The sequence below is a fragment of the Aythya ferina genome (assembly GCF_964211825.1).
Source record: "Aythya ferina genome assembly, chromosome: 3".
Taxonomy (NCBI): Eukaryota; Metazoa; Chordata; class Aves; order Anseriformes; family Anatidae; genus Aythya; species Aythya ferina.
This window is the reverse complement of record NC_140298.1, coordinates 55,909,687-55,924,943: the sequence shown is the minus strand read 5'-3', so window position 1 is coordinate 55,924,943 and position 15,257 is coordinate 55,909,687. Positions and strand designations below refer to the sequence as shown.

Below are 15,257 nucleotides of genomic sequence, written 5' to 3'. Positions count from 1 at the left end.
TCTCCAGTTGATCAAACTCTTATCAACTAAGGCAGCACTCAGAAAGCCCAACTGCAAGTATTAGCTTGACAAACCTAGCACAAGGCTCACCAAGCAGTGGTAATTACCTCCCTTAAATCTTGTGGAAATCACTATCACTGGAGTCCTTGGATTTAGTAATCAAGATATTTCAGCAGTCAAGCTGTGTGCAGATGGGTGTTGTGGGAAATCCCAATTTCTACAGCCAGAGCTGCTTCTGGTAGTCAAACAGGTTCAAAATCCAACAACATACTGGTGTGGCCTCATGATACCTACATGTATAAACCCTTCATCTCCCAGAGGAATTTGTCTGTGCAGGCAAGATCTGTGTTAATCTGGAGCCTGAGCCAAACGAATCCTGGAGGGCATCTGCCAGGGGATAGACCTACCACGTGCTTAGCATGCAGGGAACAAAGGGAAGAAAGATAGGGAGGAAAGTCTTTCTACAGTCTTGTGTACTAAAAGCTATAGTAGAATATTAATTGGACTTTGACTGGTTCAGTTCACACCATTTCCTGATTTAGACAATGTTTTTGGCAAGTGGAGTTACAACATAATATATTAACTTTGCAGAAGCTGTTTCTGTTTGTCCAACTTCTGTCGCAGGGTTTCAGAGCCTGTTTCTGTTATGGCTTAAAATTATTATTATTATTATTATTATTATTATTATTATTATTATTATCTAAAGTATTTAATTGTTTAAAGCAAAGCATTTGCTACTGGTCATTTGATAGTTCTAGAGAACAATCCTGGTTATGTATCTTTTGTACACACATTTAGAGCCGTGTCATGCTTTATTTGTATTTACATATGAAGTATGCATGCTGAAAGAAGGACAGAGAAATGCATTATTCCCAGCATCTGCCCATCCATTCATTACAATGAAGTTTTCTTCTTTCAGAAGGCAGTTCATTCAGAAATTTCCATATTCTATACCATGGGGTTTCCCAGGCTGTCACGTCTGTACCACTACCAAGCCATATAAAACAGTGTACTGTAAAATTTTACACAGCACTTCACAGAGCTGGGCTCTTCCATCACTGATAATCACATCTAGACAATAACATCTGGGATCTCTTGCCTCTCGCATTCAAAGCTTCATTAAAAGTCAGTTGAAACGTATGAGAGTCCTTTCAAGAATTTTAGTATAATTGAGGACATGCCCACAGTGAACTTTTTTATAAAGCTCAGTGCTAAATTGTCTTTACTTGGAAAAAGTTTGAGATGGAGCAGAAAGTAAATTTTGCAGTTTTCACATAATCTGCCTCTTATCTGGTTAGCTCTACCCATGCCATGTGTCTTAAGCTGCTCTATCCAAACAAAAATAAAAGTAGGTTCCTGATTAACAGTAGTTGTAAGACAATTTCCGTTGATTGGAAAGTCTAGATTCATTGACATTAATGTTCCTGAGTACGCAACATTACTTTAGTCTTGTTCCGCAAGGAGTGGTTCTGGAATGATCCACACCTCCCAAATGCTTCAACCACAGTTTAAAAAGAAAATCAAGACTTTACTATCAACTTAGAAAACCATCCATCAACTAAGATCTCAAAAAAGTTTTTATTTGGATGAAGATTTTACAGCCTTCGAGCTAACTATATCAAGTGCCTGCTCAAGCTGAGCATATCTGATGATATTTGGGAAACAAACCTTGACTGTTGGGCTTATCCCCTATAACTGAGGCAAACTTAGGTTCTCAAGGCTCTCATTGACTTTACTGGGAATTAAACCTGTGCCAAAATTAAAATGCAGGTAATTCCCCAACATTAAAAATGTGAAACTGCGTTGTTCATGGAAGCGTTGATTCATTTTTTATCTCTTAAATATCATAATTGTAGGTTACTACAACGAAGTTTTACCACCACCACAAGACAAAGGCATCACCAAAGAATGCAGTGCACAGCTTAGTTTTCTGAAACCCCAGAATGGCAGAGAGTTAACTGTAACTGTTAAGGAGCAGCTTGTAATTGAGGAAAGTTAGGGAATGATGTTTTAGTCATGAAGGGTGATAATTTTAGGTTATAATTGTTCACACATTTATAATCAAATGCATAAAATCACATTCTACCTGCCTCATTAATATACAATTCGTAATGCACAGGAAGGGTAGACTGAGTAGTAGTCTCTGTCTTTGCATTCAGAAGGCGGCTCTTTTAAAAGGCTATTGTGAGGGGTGCTTAAATTAAGGGAATTTGTCACACACAAAAGTTTCTTACCACAGTGAACCAATTCTTGGCAACCTAATGAGAGTCTGAAAATCTGTTTGCAAAGCCAGTCTTGTTGCTTGTTGTGAGTGTTGCTGCATAGGAAAATAATTGCACCTTTTATCATGAAAATGTGAGCTCCAGAGTTCAGGGAAACAGCTTGCAATTTTGTAGAAGAGAACACAGGGGTCATTTTGTATGCATGCTCATTAAGGAAAGGAATTGCACCGGAATGTGGGAGGATAGAGAGTAAATATCAGAGAAAGTCCTATGTCTGCAAGAAAACAGGACAGTTTGTATGCCTCAGAGACCTACGATGTGCAGACACTAAAGAAATTTTCAGTTTTTACTGAAGATCACAGAAGTAAGTTCACTAGAAGTTGTCTGTCTGCTGTTCCAATATGGATTAGTCAAGCAGTGTTACTCCTGTGGAGAAACAAACAAACAAACAAAAAAAGAATAATGAAATTTGAAACTTGTTCTGTGACTTAGGGAACAAGAATAGAGGAAAATCTGCCTTTCACACGGTGGCATATGACAGGACGATGTGGGGTTTGTGCAATTACGTATTTATAAACACTTCCATTTTTTGAAGAATATTTTAAGATGCTTGTAAGAAATCAGTCTAATGTTGGGGAGTAATCATGATCCCTTGTGTTTCCTTTCTCATTCTTTTGCTTTCAGTTGCCCATCCTGGGCCTGATCTTGACTGACTGAAATTCATGAGGAGTAAGGCCAGTATCTCTCGTATGCTGCATTCAAGCTACATGAAGCAGAACTCATGTAGAAATATGAGAAACATGGAGTTTAAAAGGAATGTTCTGATCATTTTCAGTTCCTCGATTTTGTCATTGACAAGGTTGCTTTACTCTCACGTGGCCGTAGGCTGGTAGCAGAGCTTGGGCTGGACCAAAAGCACTTGGTTTTCTCCAAAGTCTTGTGTTTGCTCACCTGACTGTGCCAGTACTCCCATAGAAATGCAGTACTTAACACATCTCAAGTGTTTACACAGCACTGTTGTAAAGCAGGCCATAAATTACTTCCTTTATGGATATACCAGGGGGTACATTCTGCTCACTGCCATATTAATTGGGTATCAATTATTAATGAAAAACAAAACAAGAAGAATAGTGAAACCAACTTGTTATGCTGCTAGGACAATATAATATTTACTGGTTGCTGTAGCAGGCCTTTTTTCTCTCTCTTGCCAGTGCTGCCCCATATGCTTGTGACAGTGAAGGTCCTCGAGCGTCCCGCAGCAGTCTGTTCCCAGCCCCGAGCACCTGCACTGAGCTCACCCCGTTTAGGGCAAGGGTTTTATTAACTGCTTACACAGAACAAAATTCTTGGTCCGACAGGGCTGCTGTGGCAGGGCCTTCATGGGTAATTCCAAGCAATCCTCACCTGGCAAACCTCCTTCCTGGTTGCCGCCTATCCTCCAGTGAGAGTGTTTCGAGCAAATTCAGGATGAGCAACACCCTACTTCCTTCTTGGGAACGAGAAGGATTGCTCCATGCCTCGCTCCACCATCACCTCCTGCCCCTCCTCGCCTGGGGTGTGAACAGAGGCCCTCAGATGGGGTGAGGAGCAAGTCAAGGAGGCATGGCCAGAGGCAAGAAGAGCTGCACGGTGGGCTGGCTTGAAGAGCACCATGGACAGGCTGTGACTGGGAACAGAGCAGGCACTGGGCAAGCGAGTGGAGAAAAAGCAGCTTTGGGTTGGAAGTTGCAAAACAAATTGTGGAGCAGAGCCGAGCAGCCAGGCTTCTGAGGGCCCCAGGAAGCAGCATGTGGGTGCTGAGGAGCACAGCTCCAAGCTGGAAAGCTTGTGTACATAATGTGCCTGGAAGTAGGGAAAAGGAGAAACTTCAGTAATTCAGATAGCAGGCTTGTATTTACCTTCTCTCTCCCTGTTTTTACTTAGGTGTGAGCCAAATCTGGCTGACCTCCCTCCCATGAGCACTGCCACCAAACACCATCTAACAGACCTTCCCAAAAAAAGGAGTCTACGCACATAAATACCAGAAGTAATTAATGTATATACAACAGAACACACTTGGAAAAAGAACAAGAAAAAAAAAAAAAAAAAAAAAAAAAAAGAAACCTTAAAGTCATTACGTTGAAGATAAGATTGAAAGAAAAAAAAAAAAAAAAAAAAAAAAAAAGGAAGCTGTTATTTTAAATCATTTCTCCCCTCTCATTCCAGGACAAACAACACACACGGGCATTTAGCATAAGCTTAAAACTAACAGGACAACAGTTCTGACCAGCATCGGTTCAAAATCCCCTGATTATCGCAGATTTTTATCATTGCTGAAGCCCTAATTTGTTCCATTCATGTCATCCTGGTTTTCCAAAGAACTGACAGCTCAGCCCTTCCACCTCTACTTGTGCTTAAATCAGACTGCAGAAGAAACCAGGCAATAACACCATGACTAAAAGCAGCATCAGGCCTGTAAATTCTTACTGCCTTCAGATTGGCATGCACAAACTCCTAACTTCGTATTTGATAAGGCCCATAAACAGGTGGATTGCTGTCATCCTGCGCTCAGACTGACAGAATCGGTCTGATTCTGACCTCACATGTGCAAAAGAATTTCTGACTTTGTCCCTGCATGCTGCGTGCAGGTCTTTGGATAATGCTTAAACCATGAGCACAGTCCAAGGTTATCATTTCACATTAACAAGGGTTGTCTGAGAGAGCAATCTAAAGTAACCAATTAAGAATTACAATGGGAGCCTGTACTGAAGTCATGGAATTTTCTCCATAAGACCTCTCAGTTACAGTCCTGGTCTTGCCTGTGAAGGTCTTTGACATTGAGGCAGGACTTCAAGTTTGAGTCCTGTGAGAAGGGGTTCACTTACAATCGTTGCTCACTTGCATTGAAACAGCTTCCAGCTTTCATGTTCTTTTCTGCAAGCAGAGTTTCACTACAGCAGAGTTTGTCATAAATGGGTTCTATGGAATTACTTACTGGGTGTAAAAATGATTCAATCACCTCTTTCCTAATGTTCTGAGATTGCTTACAGGCTGAATTTGAATCCATCTGGCAGCTGAATAGGTAGCATTGCACTTCCTTGCAAGAGAGGAATAAGCAGGTTATTAGAAGAACATGAAAATAAGCTAAATTCACATTTCAATCCCGCAATATGCTTGTCAGTGCAAGTTTTACTGGGTTCTTCAAGGATACCTATTACAGAAATACATTGCGTAAGCACATGGAGTTGCTGCAATTTTTTCTCCTATGCATTAACAATTCAAAGAAAAATGTTATACCTGAAATTAAAAACCTCAATCTCAGAATTTTACAGCTCTGGTAAAAATCAGTGGTTAGAGATTTTAGAGCCAGGAGAATTTTGATTATTTGCCTCAGCTAACATGAAACTCAGTGAGCAATGCCAGTAACTTTTGTTTAGGGCTTTGTTTGAGTTAGATTGTTCTGCTGAAATTTAACACCTGCAAAAGCAAACAAAACTTTTTCTTACTTCTTATTTAAGCCATTATTTACCTACCATAGCTATGCAGTGGCATTTGAAACACAATACTTAATTGCTGCTTGGAGCCTAGAAAAAGAGATCGTTTCAAATACTACACATAAGGTACTGTGGGGAAATGGTCGGCATAATCTTACTTGAAACAGCACTATTTCAAAAGTCCTAAGCACTGCACTAAGGATACTGCGTGCTGCATTTTAACATAATTCCTGTAGAGAAGGATTTTTTTGTTTCGTTCCTTTTTGCAAAATAAGGGGGAAGACTGAACTCTGCGACAAGAAAGAACTTTGTGCAAGAGTCTCAAGAGTCTGTGCTGTTATCTAAAGAACACTGTTCCTTATCTCTGCAGGCCCATACAGCACAGCTAAACCCACTACAGTGATGAGTGAGCAGCTATTTCAGGCAATACGGGTGGAGGGTGGAGAGCAACACAAGGAAAGGGCACATTTAGATGTCAGCAAGGGTAATACAATAGAAAAGCGTTCCTTGCTGTGACATTGCTCACGTATGGGACAATCTCCTAAAGGATCAGGAGAGTTGCCGTGGCTTTGAACAGAACTGGAAAAAATACTGCATTGCTGGAGGTGGTTGCACGCGGAGAGAAAGAGCTTGGCTGAAGCACTGAGTGATGACCAGGACAGAGGTTTTGTTAGTCCTGTCCACGTTGATTTCCCGGGGAACCTTATCTGCAGGTCTCCAGGACACCTCCAACCCCTCCCAGGCACACCTCCTGCGAGGGGGGTCCCCACGTAAGGCCGGGTGGCATTCCTCGCGAGCACGTCCAGCTCTTACCCCACCCCGTGAATCAGCTGCACACCCAGTTTTGTTGTCGTATCTAAGGGCCGTTCGGCATTTTCTTGTCTCATAGCATGAGGCAGGTGAAGTGAACCTAGGTCACTGTTGGCCTTTCCACCCCTCTCAGTGCTGCCCTGCCTTGCAGAGCAGCCATGGAGGGCTGGGCAGCAGCAGTGCCCTACAGGCCTGCACTGCCATGTCCGCCTGGAGTCGGCCGAGCCCTTCTTGCAGGCTCTCGCCAACAGCCCTCAGAGACAGCTTCCCACAGACAGTAGCCAAGAAGCTGCCCACAGCCCCAGGCCCAGCACGCTCAGACACTGGGAACTGAGGTCACACCTTGGGTGTCTGCGTTTCAACATGCGGTGTCAAAACCAGGCCGTGTTACCCGGTGTGGCCTACTGCAAAGCCCTTACATTAACCACATCCACAGGAGAACAGTGTTTGGCCTTAGAAATGGCCTCTGAAAAAAAAAAAGCCATGGCTGACACTGTACTTCAGCCTCACTCCTCATCCGCCCTGGCATAGAGACCACAGTCAGGGAGAATAACACAGGGCAACCCACTCTCTCATAGGAAAGTACCTCACATAACCATGTACGCATGCCTTTGGGCCAACGTGTTTCACGCATGCCTACAAGATGTTCCAGCTCTTGAGCTCCTCGTCTTCCTCAGATCAAGGATCAAGGTGCAGTTGGCTTTGGAGATGATCCAAAGCAAGTCTACAATGGTCTTTAACGGACATATGTTTGTGCTAAGACACCCGAAGCAAAGTCTGCAAGGCCAAATGACATTGTTGGGAAAAATAGACAAGCTTCTCAGATACAGAAACTCTACTTCATATTCGATTGCTGCAACTACCGTGTTTTTACCAGAGCAGGCTAATTAAAGATACCAATTAGCTCATGAACCATCAACTGTGGGGTCAACAGATCCTCAGTCTCAACAGAGACCAGGTAGAGGGACACAACACACTGTTTCTCGAGTCCAGTAGCACCTCGCCCTTCTCCTCCCACACCGTAAGTGCTTGAAGGTCAAAACAGAGCCGTGGACCAGCAAATCTGACTCTAAAGGCATTGCTAGCAATTGCTGCGAGGTCATGCAGAGGAAACCATGGCACAAAAGGTGATCATAAGGTTACATGTTATGCATAATCTAATAGATTTTTTCCCCTCGTCTTACTTTTGTCTTTTATTAAAAGAGACCAAACAATTCATCATGCAACCTTCTAAAGATAATCAACACATTAGTAAGTGAAACACAGAGCTGAGCTCTGTTTTGCCTAGGAGCAAATCAACTTTGTGTGAAATACGGGTTACATCTCAGGCAGCGCTCCAATTCTATTTCAAAGGTTCAAGTGGTACTCAATTAGTACCTAGGTCCTGAGTTACCTGCTGCAGACAGGTGAAATTCACCTGCTATTTTAAAGGTAGCATAATAATACCATTTCCCAAAGTGTTTAAAGGAGTTGCTAGCCAACACGCTACAAGACTCTGGTGTTTACCTTTTGTGTCATGCGTCAGAGGTAATTACTTCACAAACTAGGTGTGTCATTGGGAAGCACTGAAAACTCCCTTTGTTTCAGGTTACCTGAATGCCTCAGTGCAGCAGGTGAGCAATAATCAACCTGATCCCCTTCTCCTCCAGTGAGGCCTCACAGAAGTTACTGGGTTTGGTAGCCTCTTTGTTTCTGAGTTACTGGCCTTAAGGCAGCTGGAGCTGATTAGATAAGGTGACTGTATCTGCAGCCTTTAAATAAAATGAATTTAGTTTGCCCTTACTGTTTAGCAGGCTTGTTGAAAACTAATTAAGGATATATGTATCCATTTGTAAATTGTATATGAGCTGTTTGCTGTGAAACACAAATAGCTTTTTCCCATGAATGAATATTTAATTGAGGTCCAGGTAAGTCCTTACAAAATATCAGTTAGAATTTGGGTCTGGTGAAAGTAAGCAGTGTTCTGCTTTGTTTAGCAATGTCACCCTGCTTATACCTGCCTTGTATTTGGTCTTACGTATTTATCAGTGCCTGCCTGTTTTCAACATTATTGTGTTATCGGAGAGCAAACAGAGGATTTCCTAAGAGACAGAAGGATTCTTGTACTTCAGCCTCCAGCTTAGTGTCTTACTTGCAATATACCAAGGTCAAAATTGCCTTCTGTTACCTTCAAGAAAACCTTCTACTGTATATTCTCTTCTGATTCTGCACTAGTTGTTCCCTGTGCAGACTGAATTGCCTTTGGCCAGTTGCAGTCTGAGTGAAGCAGAAAGAGTTTTTGCTCCTAATTGTAGAATCATAAAGGCTGGAAAAGACCTCCAAGATACCTGGTCCAATCATCACCCTACTACCAATGCCACCCAATAAACCATGTCCCCAGCCACCAGCACCAACCCTTCCTTAAACCCCCCCAGGGACAGTGGCTCCACCACTTTCCTGGGCAGCCCATTCCAATGCCTGACTGCTCTTTCTGAGAAGAAATGTCTCCTTGCTTCCAAACTAAACTTTCCCTGGCACAACTTGAGGCCATTCCCTCTAGTCTTATCACTAGGTATCTGCAAGAAGAGGCCGTCCCCGAGCTCTGCAGTTTCCTTTCAGGTAGTTGTAGAGAGCAGTAAGGTCTCCTGTGAGTCTCCTCTTCTGCAGACTGAACACCCCCAGCTCCCTCAGCCGCTCCTTGCAGGACTTGTGGTCCAGGCCCTTCACCAGCTTCGTAGCCCTTCTCTGGACATGCTCCAGGGCCTCCATGTCCTTCTTGTAGAGAGGGGAAAATCTTGCTTTGAAATGCTTTTTTTTCTACAGCAGAAGCAAACAATGCAGAGTAGTGAGGTTAATGTAATACCAGTAATAAACAGCAACCCCACTATTACTTATTTTCTTTCTCTTGTTATTTGGTGGATTTTTAAAGGCTAACCAATCTTATGCTACAGAGCAAACCTAATATATAATGTTCAATGGGGAAAGGTCTTACTGCATAGAGCTTTTAAATATTTGAGACTAGGCAAAATATGGAGAAAACATCTGAAAGAGATGGTCCTGAGTGGAAAAATAGGGTGGAGTGACAACTGGGACCCCCTGAGCTTTACCTAGTAACCTCTACCTCAGGCAATTCCTCCAGTTTAAATTAGAAAAAATGATGGAAAACAATCTTTCATTGTCATAGCTGACATTAAATGGCATAGTAATGCACAACATACATTACTGACTTAGGTGAGGCAAGAGCCATGCTAGATGTTTTATCCTGGCTCAGTATTTAACTGCAAATTGCATTATTGATACTGTATCTTCTGGAGTAGAATGAGAAATACAAGCACTGGTCAACGCAAACAACTTCCACAGCTTATACTGAAAGAGCATTTAGCCATGGAGAACTGGAAAGGCGTCAGAATCCCTGTCACTCAGTCTTGAGTCTGAGATTTGAGGCCTTTCTAATGTTACAGGCTTGATTTGAGAATCACTGGGCGAAACTCAACAGCGTACTTTATGCTGAAAGTCAAACAACATGGTCCTTCTGATCTTAAAAGCTGTGAGTCAGTACGATATCACAGGAAAAGAAATGTACTTGATATCCATTAATTGTACATTTTATTCTGCATGCTTATTTTAGCCCTGAAATTCTGAATTTTGGTGCTCTCAGTTAAGTCGAAATAGCTTATTGTTTGTATTTTTGAACTCTTGTAGACTCATCCCCACAGTGAGAGCAATATAAAGGCCAGCAGTATATACAATTATAAAACAACTTGGAGTAAAAAAAAAGTCCTCTGGTATGTAGATTATTTTTTTTTCCTATGTATCAACCAGTGAATGCTCTTTTTTTTTTGCCTCCACCTCCTTTACTACTAACACCTGCTGTAAGCACACATCTGTGTTCCATTTGTGAAGCACATGAACTAAGTTAGTCAACATTATCTGACCTGCTCTTTTTGTCAACACTGTCATTATACATCTCTGGTTTGATGTTAAAAAAAAAAAAAGAGAGAGAGAAAAAAAAAAAAAAGTGAAAGAGCTGGTCCCTGTAGAAGGAGTTCAGACTTGCAGGGAATATTTGCAATATATGGCACCAAGCTCTGCTTTTAATCAGACTCCAAATATAAAAGCACAAAGGAAGATATCAAGGTAAAATAGAGATTACCTATCCAGGGGAACTCCCTTCCTCTTTCCTTTCTTATCGTATGCATTAAGATCATTATTTCATTTTGAGACGTAAAAGCTGTGTTGCCCCTAGTTTCCATTTGCTTCAAGTCTTGGACAAACATGGCTGGATTTACATGTGTGGTATAATCTCCACAAATTCAGCACATCGTGAATTTCATTTGTCGCTTTATACATTTTTAAACAATGCTTTGTGATGCAATTGTTCTCCTTCAATAGATTCGGAAAACTCTCATTACTTTTTCTGTTTGTTTATCTTTGTTGTTAAGATCAATAATTCACTGTGGATTTCAGTTACAGAGACCATTACCATAGATTTTCCTTCCCTGATTACATGTATGTTTAAACCTGCCTTTACTTAGCATGTCCCCATACAGCTCTGTGATGGTCAGCCAGAGGGTAACGTAGGCTCAAGAAATCCTTGTGGGTGCAGCTGGAAAATAAAATGAATGCATGTAACTATTAGATAATTTAACGGGGTTTATTTCCAGGCCTGCTTTCACCTACCCATTTCTGAGTACAGAATGGACTTGTGGGAATCCACCCTTACTGGAAAAATGCATTGATGGAACTTGGCAGAAGCTTCTCATTTAGGAACAACCTAAAACGAGGAACAAGCTTTGAGCTCTTTTACCTTGTATATCCCCTTCAGAAGAAACCTGGAGAATGTCAACAGTGCTTTGACAGAAAATGCTGGTCCCCGGTGACCTGAATTTGAATAAGCTCAGTGTGGGTAATGAGGAAGCAGCTTTCAGTTCAGGCAGAACTAGAACTCACCAGGTCCTTGGCCACACTTCCTGAAGTGTGACATTTCAGGAATTATAATGCCAATATTTCAGGAATTGTAATGAGGAATAAATTGCCTATTCACAGTCATGCAAGATGAAAGAGAAGCTATTGTCAATACATTACAATTCCTTTTCCTCCCACAGCTGTTGCAATTGACAAAGAAAATCATCCTCTTGGCTGTCCTAGGTGAGAGCAAATCTCTTTATATAAAGTGGCTCAGAATGTGGTCCTTCCTTTTACCTATTATACTGAATGCCTGTGAGTTGTCAAGAGGACAGAGTTAGCTACTCTGAATTTCCAGTTAATAAAAAAGCCCTGGAGTAAAAATGCAAAGAAATCACCAGAGATGCTGCAGAATTCTTCTAACAATGCCTTGCCAAAAATTCTAAATCTGGATACAGCTTCATGTATGTAGAAAGGAGGAGTTCATGTCTGCCTCTTGTTGAGACCACTGATTTTGCATTAGCAACCAAGAATGGTGGTTTTAGGACACAGGATTCCATATTTCCCAGTTCCAGTATGATCAAGCTTAGGAAGTTTTATTTTGACTAAAACCACTTCATAATGATAGGACTTTCTTGAGAAAATTCTGGCAAATTCTTTGAATTCATAAATGCTTTACATCAAGTTTGAATGTTATTCCAAGTTTAAGTAGAACAGCAAAATTAAATGGGGCTTTCTTTAAAACAGGGAAGGCAGGCTTGATGAGGATCTTAAAATGCAGTTTGGTTAGAGGGCAGTAGGGCACAAGAGCTGTTACAGGGAAGAAAACAGAAACTGGGATCTGCTACTGACCTGCTGAGCAATCTAGGTCCTTTCATCACCTCCTCTGCTTTAGTAATTCCTGTAAATTGTTAGTAATGCTATCCTCTTAATAAAGAAGGTTAAGTGTTGGATCAGAGTGGCTCTTAATCCTGTAACTTAAAGGCTTCATTTTGATTTGGGTCTTATGCTTGCTTGACTGTGACATCTGACAGAAAGTGCTGTAGCTAGGGTGGCTACAAAAGCTTAACCAATGCCTACATGTAGAAGTAACCATAGATTTTTCATATGAAAATTCCCCCAGCTTCTACATTTGTATGTTTTTTTCATATTGCTATTTCTGCCCTAGACTGTTTTTGATGGGAGTTGATTTCATGACTGCTCTGACGTTCCCCCACCCAGACTCCAACGGGTATTCAGCCCGTAAACAAACTCAGACAATGCTTATCAGTATTATACCTGATGCCCATGCTCCAAAAATTCAGTGTGCTAACTGTCAGGGTACTCTCCAGAAAGCAAGAGAACAGAGGGCTTTCATCCCCTCTCTGGAAACAGGAGCTGGACTGGCTGCACTGCATCTGCAAAGGATGAATAGACTTCTATATAAAAGACAAGAAGGGGATAGCATTAGATTCCTTTCCATCCATTTTTGGGGGAGGTGGGGAGTGAAACATAAAGGGAGAAAATAAGCTACAGAAGAGTTTCTTGCTTTAACAGAGACACCTTGGTACCCTGCCAAACTGCAAGTTTAGTAAGTCACTGGTGCTCTGCAGCCAAGGTGGTTTGACCTCACACAAGGCAAAAGCCCAAGAAGCCAAGGAAGCTAGGGGTCATGGACATGTGCTCCAGCCTGTCAGTTGTTTCTCGCTCCTTCCACAGAAGACAATTCTGCCTGTATGTATTCAACATGTTCTTGTTGGTTGCGCTTGGGTGGAGTGGTGTTGAGTAAGCCGGTAGTTATGGATACCATTGAGGTATCTATCTTTCCCCATGTATTGCAGGTGATTGTAGGAGAACGGCACAGGGTTAGGTGCTGTGGCAAACAGGAACCTAAAGATTGTATGTTGCCACACTTAATTATTAGTCACCTAAATTCCTTTTGCCTCTACCTCTGTGTGATTAGGAAGCAATGGTAAGCGTAATAAAAATTCAGGGGGTTAAGCTTGGGTACATAAATAACATGGAAACAAGCTTACCTGACTGATTCAAGTCATTGAAGAGATTAGGATCTCTTAAATGAGGCATCACTCCAATATGGAGCCCCTGGTTGATGGTGTCAGAGCCCATGCTGAGCTTCAGACAGGAAAAGATTTGGGGAATGGAGATCTCTCTGGGTCAAAATGAGCTTCCCATTAAATCTGTGCAAAATCCGCTGTTTCTAAGGTATGCAGACACAAACAGATTTTGGCTTTTCTTTTTTCAAAAAAAAAAATAAAATAAAATAAAAAGAATGGATGTTAACACTAAGGAATAAAAATATCTCATCTATACATTTTTTTTTTTGCATCCATGTACCCCCCAGAAAATAATCCACAAACACTACTTAGGTTTCTGAGTGAAAGCTATAAAAACTGGGTTCTTTAAGTATTTCTTACTTGGAGCAGTCATTTCTTGTGCTTGGCAGTTTACCCAAAACAGTGATATTCTGGTCTGGTCCATTTCCTGTGTCCAGTATTACCCTACTGAATCCCAGCATCAACTTACTGCTTAAAAAAAAAGTACAGAAAGTACACGCATAAATCATATTTAATTAACGTGATGAAAGAACATCTCAGTGGATTTGCTCCATCTGAAAATGGAGGCCGTATCTGTTCCCCAAAGACGTTTCATCCCATGAACCTTTCTTAGAAGCTGTTTGGCGTAGACTATTTCTTCTCACCTGCTGTTACATGCTGTCATGCTGCAGGCTCAGTTTTGACGGTAAAGCTTCTTCTAATCCCCCGGGATCATGCAACAGGAAAGGAAGACAGCCGCAGATTTTGTCAGTCTCCAGCCCTGCTCCCCTCCCTTTTCTCTCCAGACCTGATGCAGTAACATTTCTTTCCTTTGAATGTGGCACTTCCAGTTGCTGCCTGGAGCAGTCTGTGAGGGAGGACACCCTGAGGACACCGTTTGGATCTTTTCTAATGCAGGACCTGAAGAAAACACGGGGGTGTCTTTTGTCTTACCAGCCCGTGATATCTTTCAGGGTCTCCCCTGCCTTGTATTTTTTCCATTTGCTGGCTGGCACTCACTTTGCTTTGCAGCTCCCCATTCTCATCCCATGCCTTTTCTCACCAAACAGCCTCATGCCACCTGAAATGGGGATGTTTCAGGCAGCGGCTGGGCTGCAGGCTGTATGGTTTCCTTACCCTCACAGCTCAGCTCCATGCCATCGCCGGCACAGCGGAAGAGCTGCGTCCCACACACCGTCGCCCGTGACTATGTAAATACGAGCTGCTCTTACGCCCAGCCAAGCGAGGAGATGCTGCGGGAGGCCCGCAGCTCCTGCAGGGCTCACCGATACCTTTATCTGCAAGGTGCGCGTTTATGGATGAAGAAGGACAAGGAACGAACAAGGGGCAGAGGCACGGACTGTGTGTCACCTTCGCATGTCTGCGAATTGTTAGGCTGGTTGTATAATATTTTTCAGTCTCGATGGCCAACTGAATTAGCCCTGTCGCTTTGTACTTTCTGAGCTTGGATTTTGAAACTTTTATTTATTTATTTATTTTATTTGGATCCAGAAAACCCGTCACGACGTTAAGTCACCACATCTCCTGATTTTTGGGGGGCTTCTGGCAGCACACTGACCGTGGGGACACAGGTGGAGGCGGGGGGGGGGGCGGCGGCCATGTTGTGGCCGGGCAGGGCGCCGGGGGCTGCCCACAAGAGGGGCTGAGGGGAGGCAGCGCCCGCGGGCGAGGGGCACGGAGGGGAGCCGGGAGGAGGAGGAGGAGGAGAACCGGGAGGAGGAAGAGGAGACGGAGCCAACCCGGCGGGCGAAAAGCAGCCGCCCGGCGTCGCCTCCCCGCCCGCAGGCACCTGTTGCCCGTCGCCTGGAGGAGCA

The 15,257-nt window shown here is 42.7% G+C and overlaps 1 long non-coding RNA gene across 2 annotated transcripts; it reads right to left on the bottom strand.

Annotated features, from left to right (window-relative positions):
* Nucleotides 1-2,517: 2,517 nt before the first annotated feature.
* LOC311435142 lies at nt 2,518-15,068 on the bottom strand. 2 transcript variants are annotated; one of them, XR_014691956.1, is made up of 6 exons: nt 14,443-15,068; nt 13,804-14,343; nt 13,405-13,621; nt 5,197-9,301; nt 3,627-4,064; nt 2,518-2,648 (listed from the first exon to the last, which is right to left on the bottom strand). It is a non-coding gene; the product is annotated as an uncharacterized lncRNA (long non-coding RNA). The 2 variants fall into 2 exon arrangements; XR_014691957.1 differs by lacking the exon at nt 2,518-2,648 and having other exon boundaries at nt 3,928-4,064; nt 5,197-5,298; nt 8,098-9,301.
* Between the last annotated feature and the right edge of the window lie 189 nt (nt 15,069-15,257).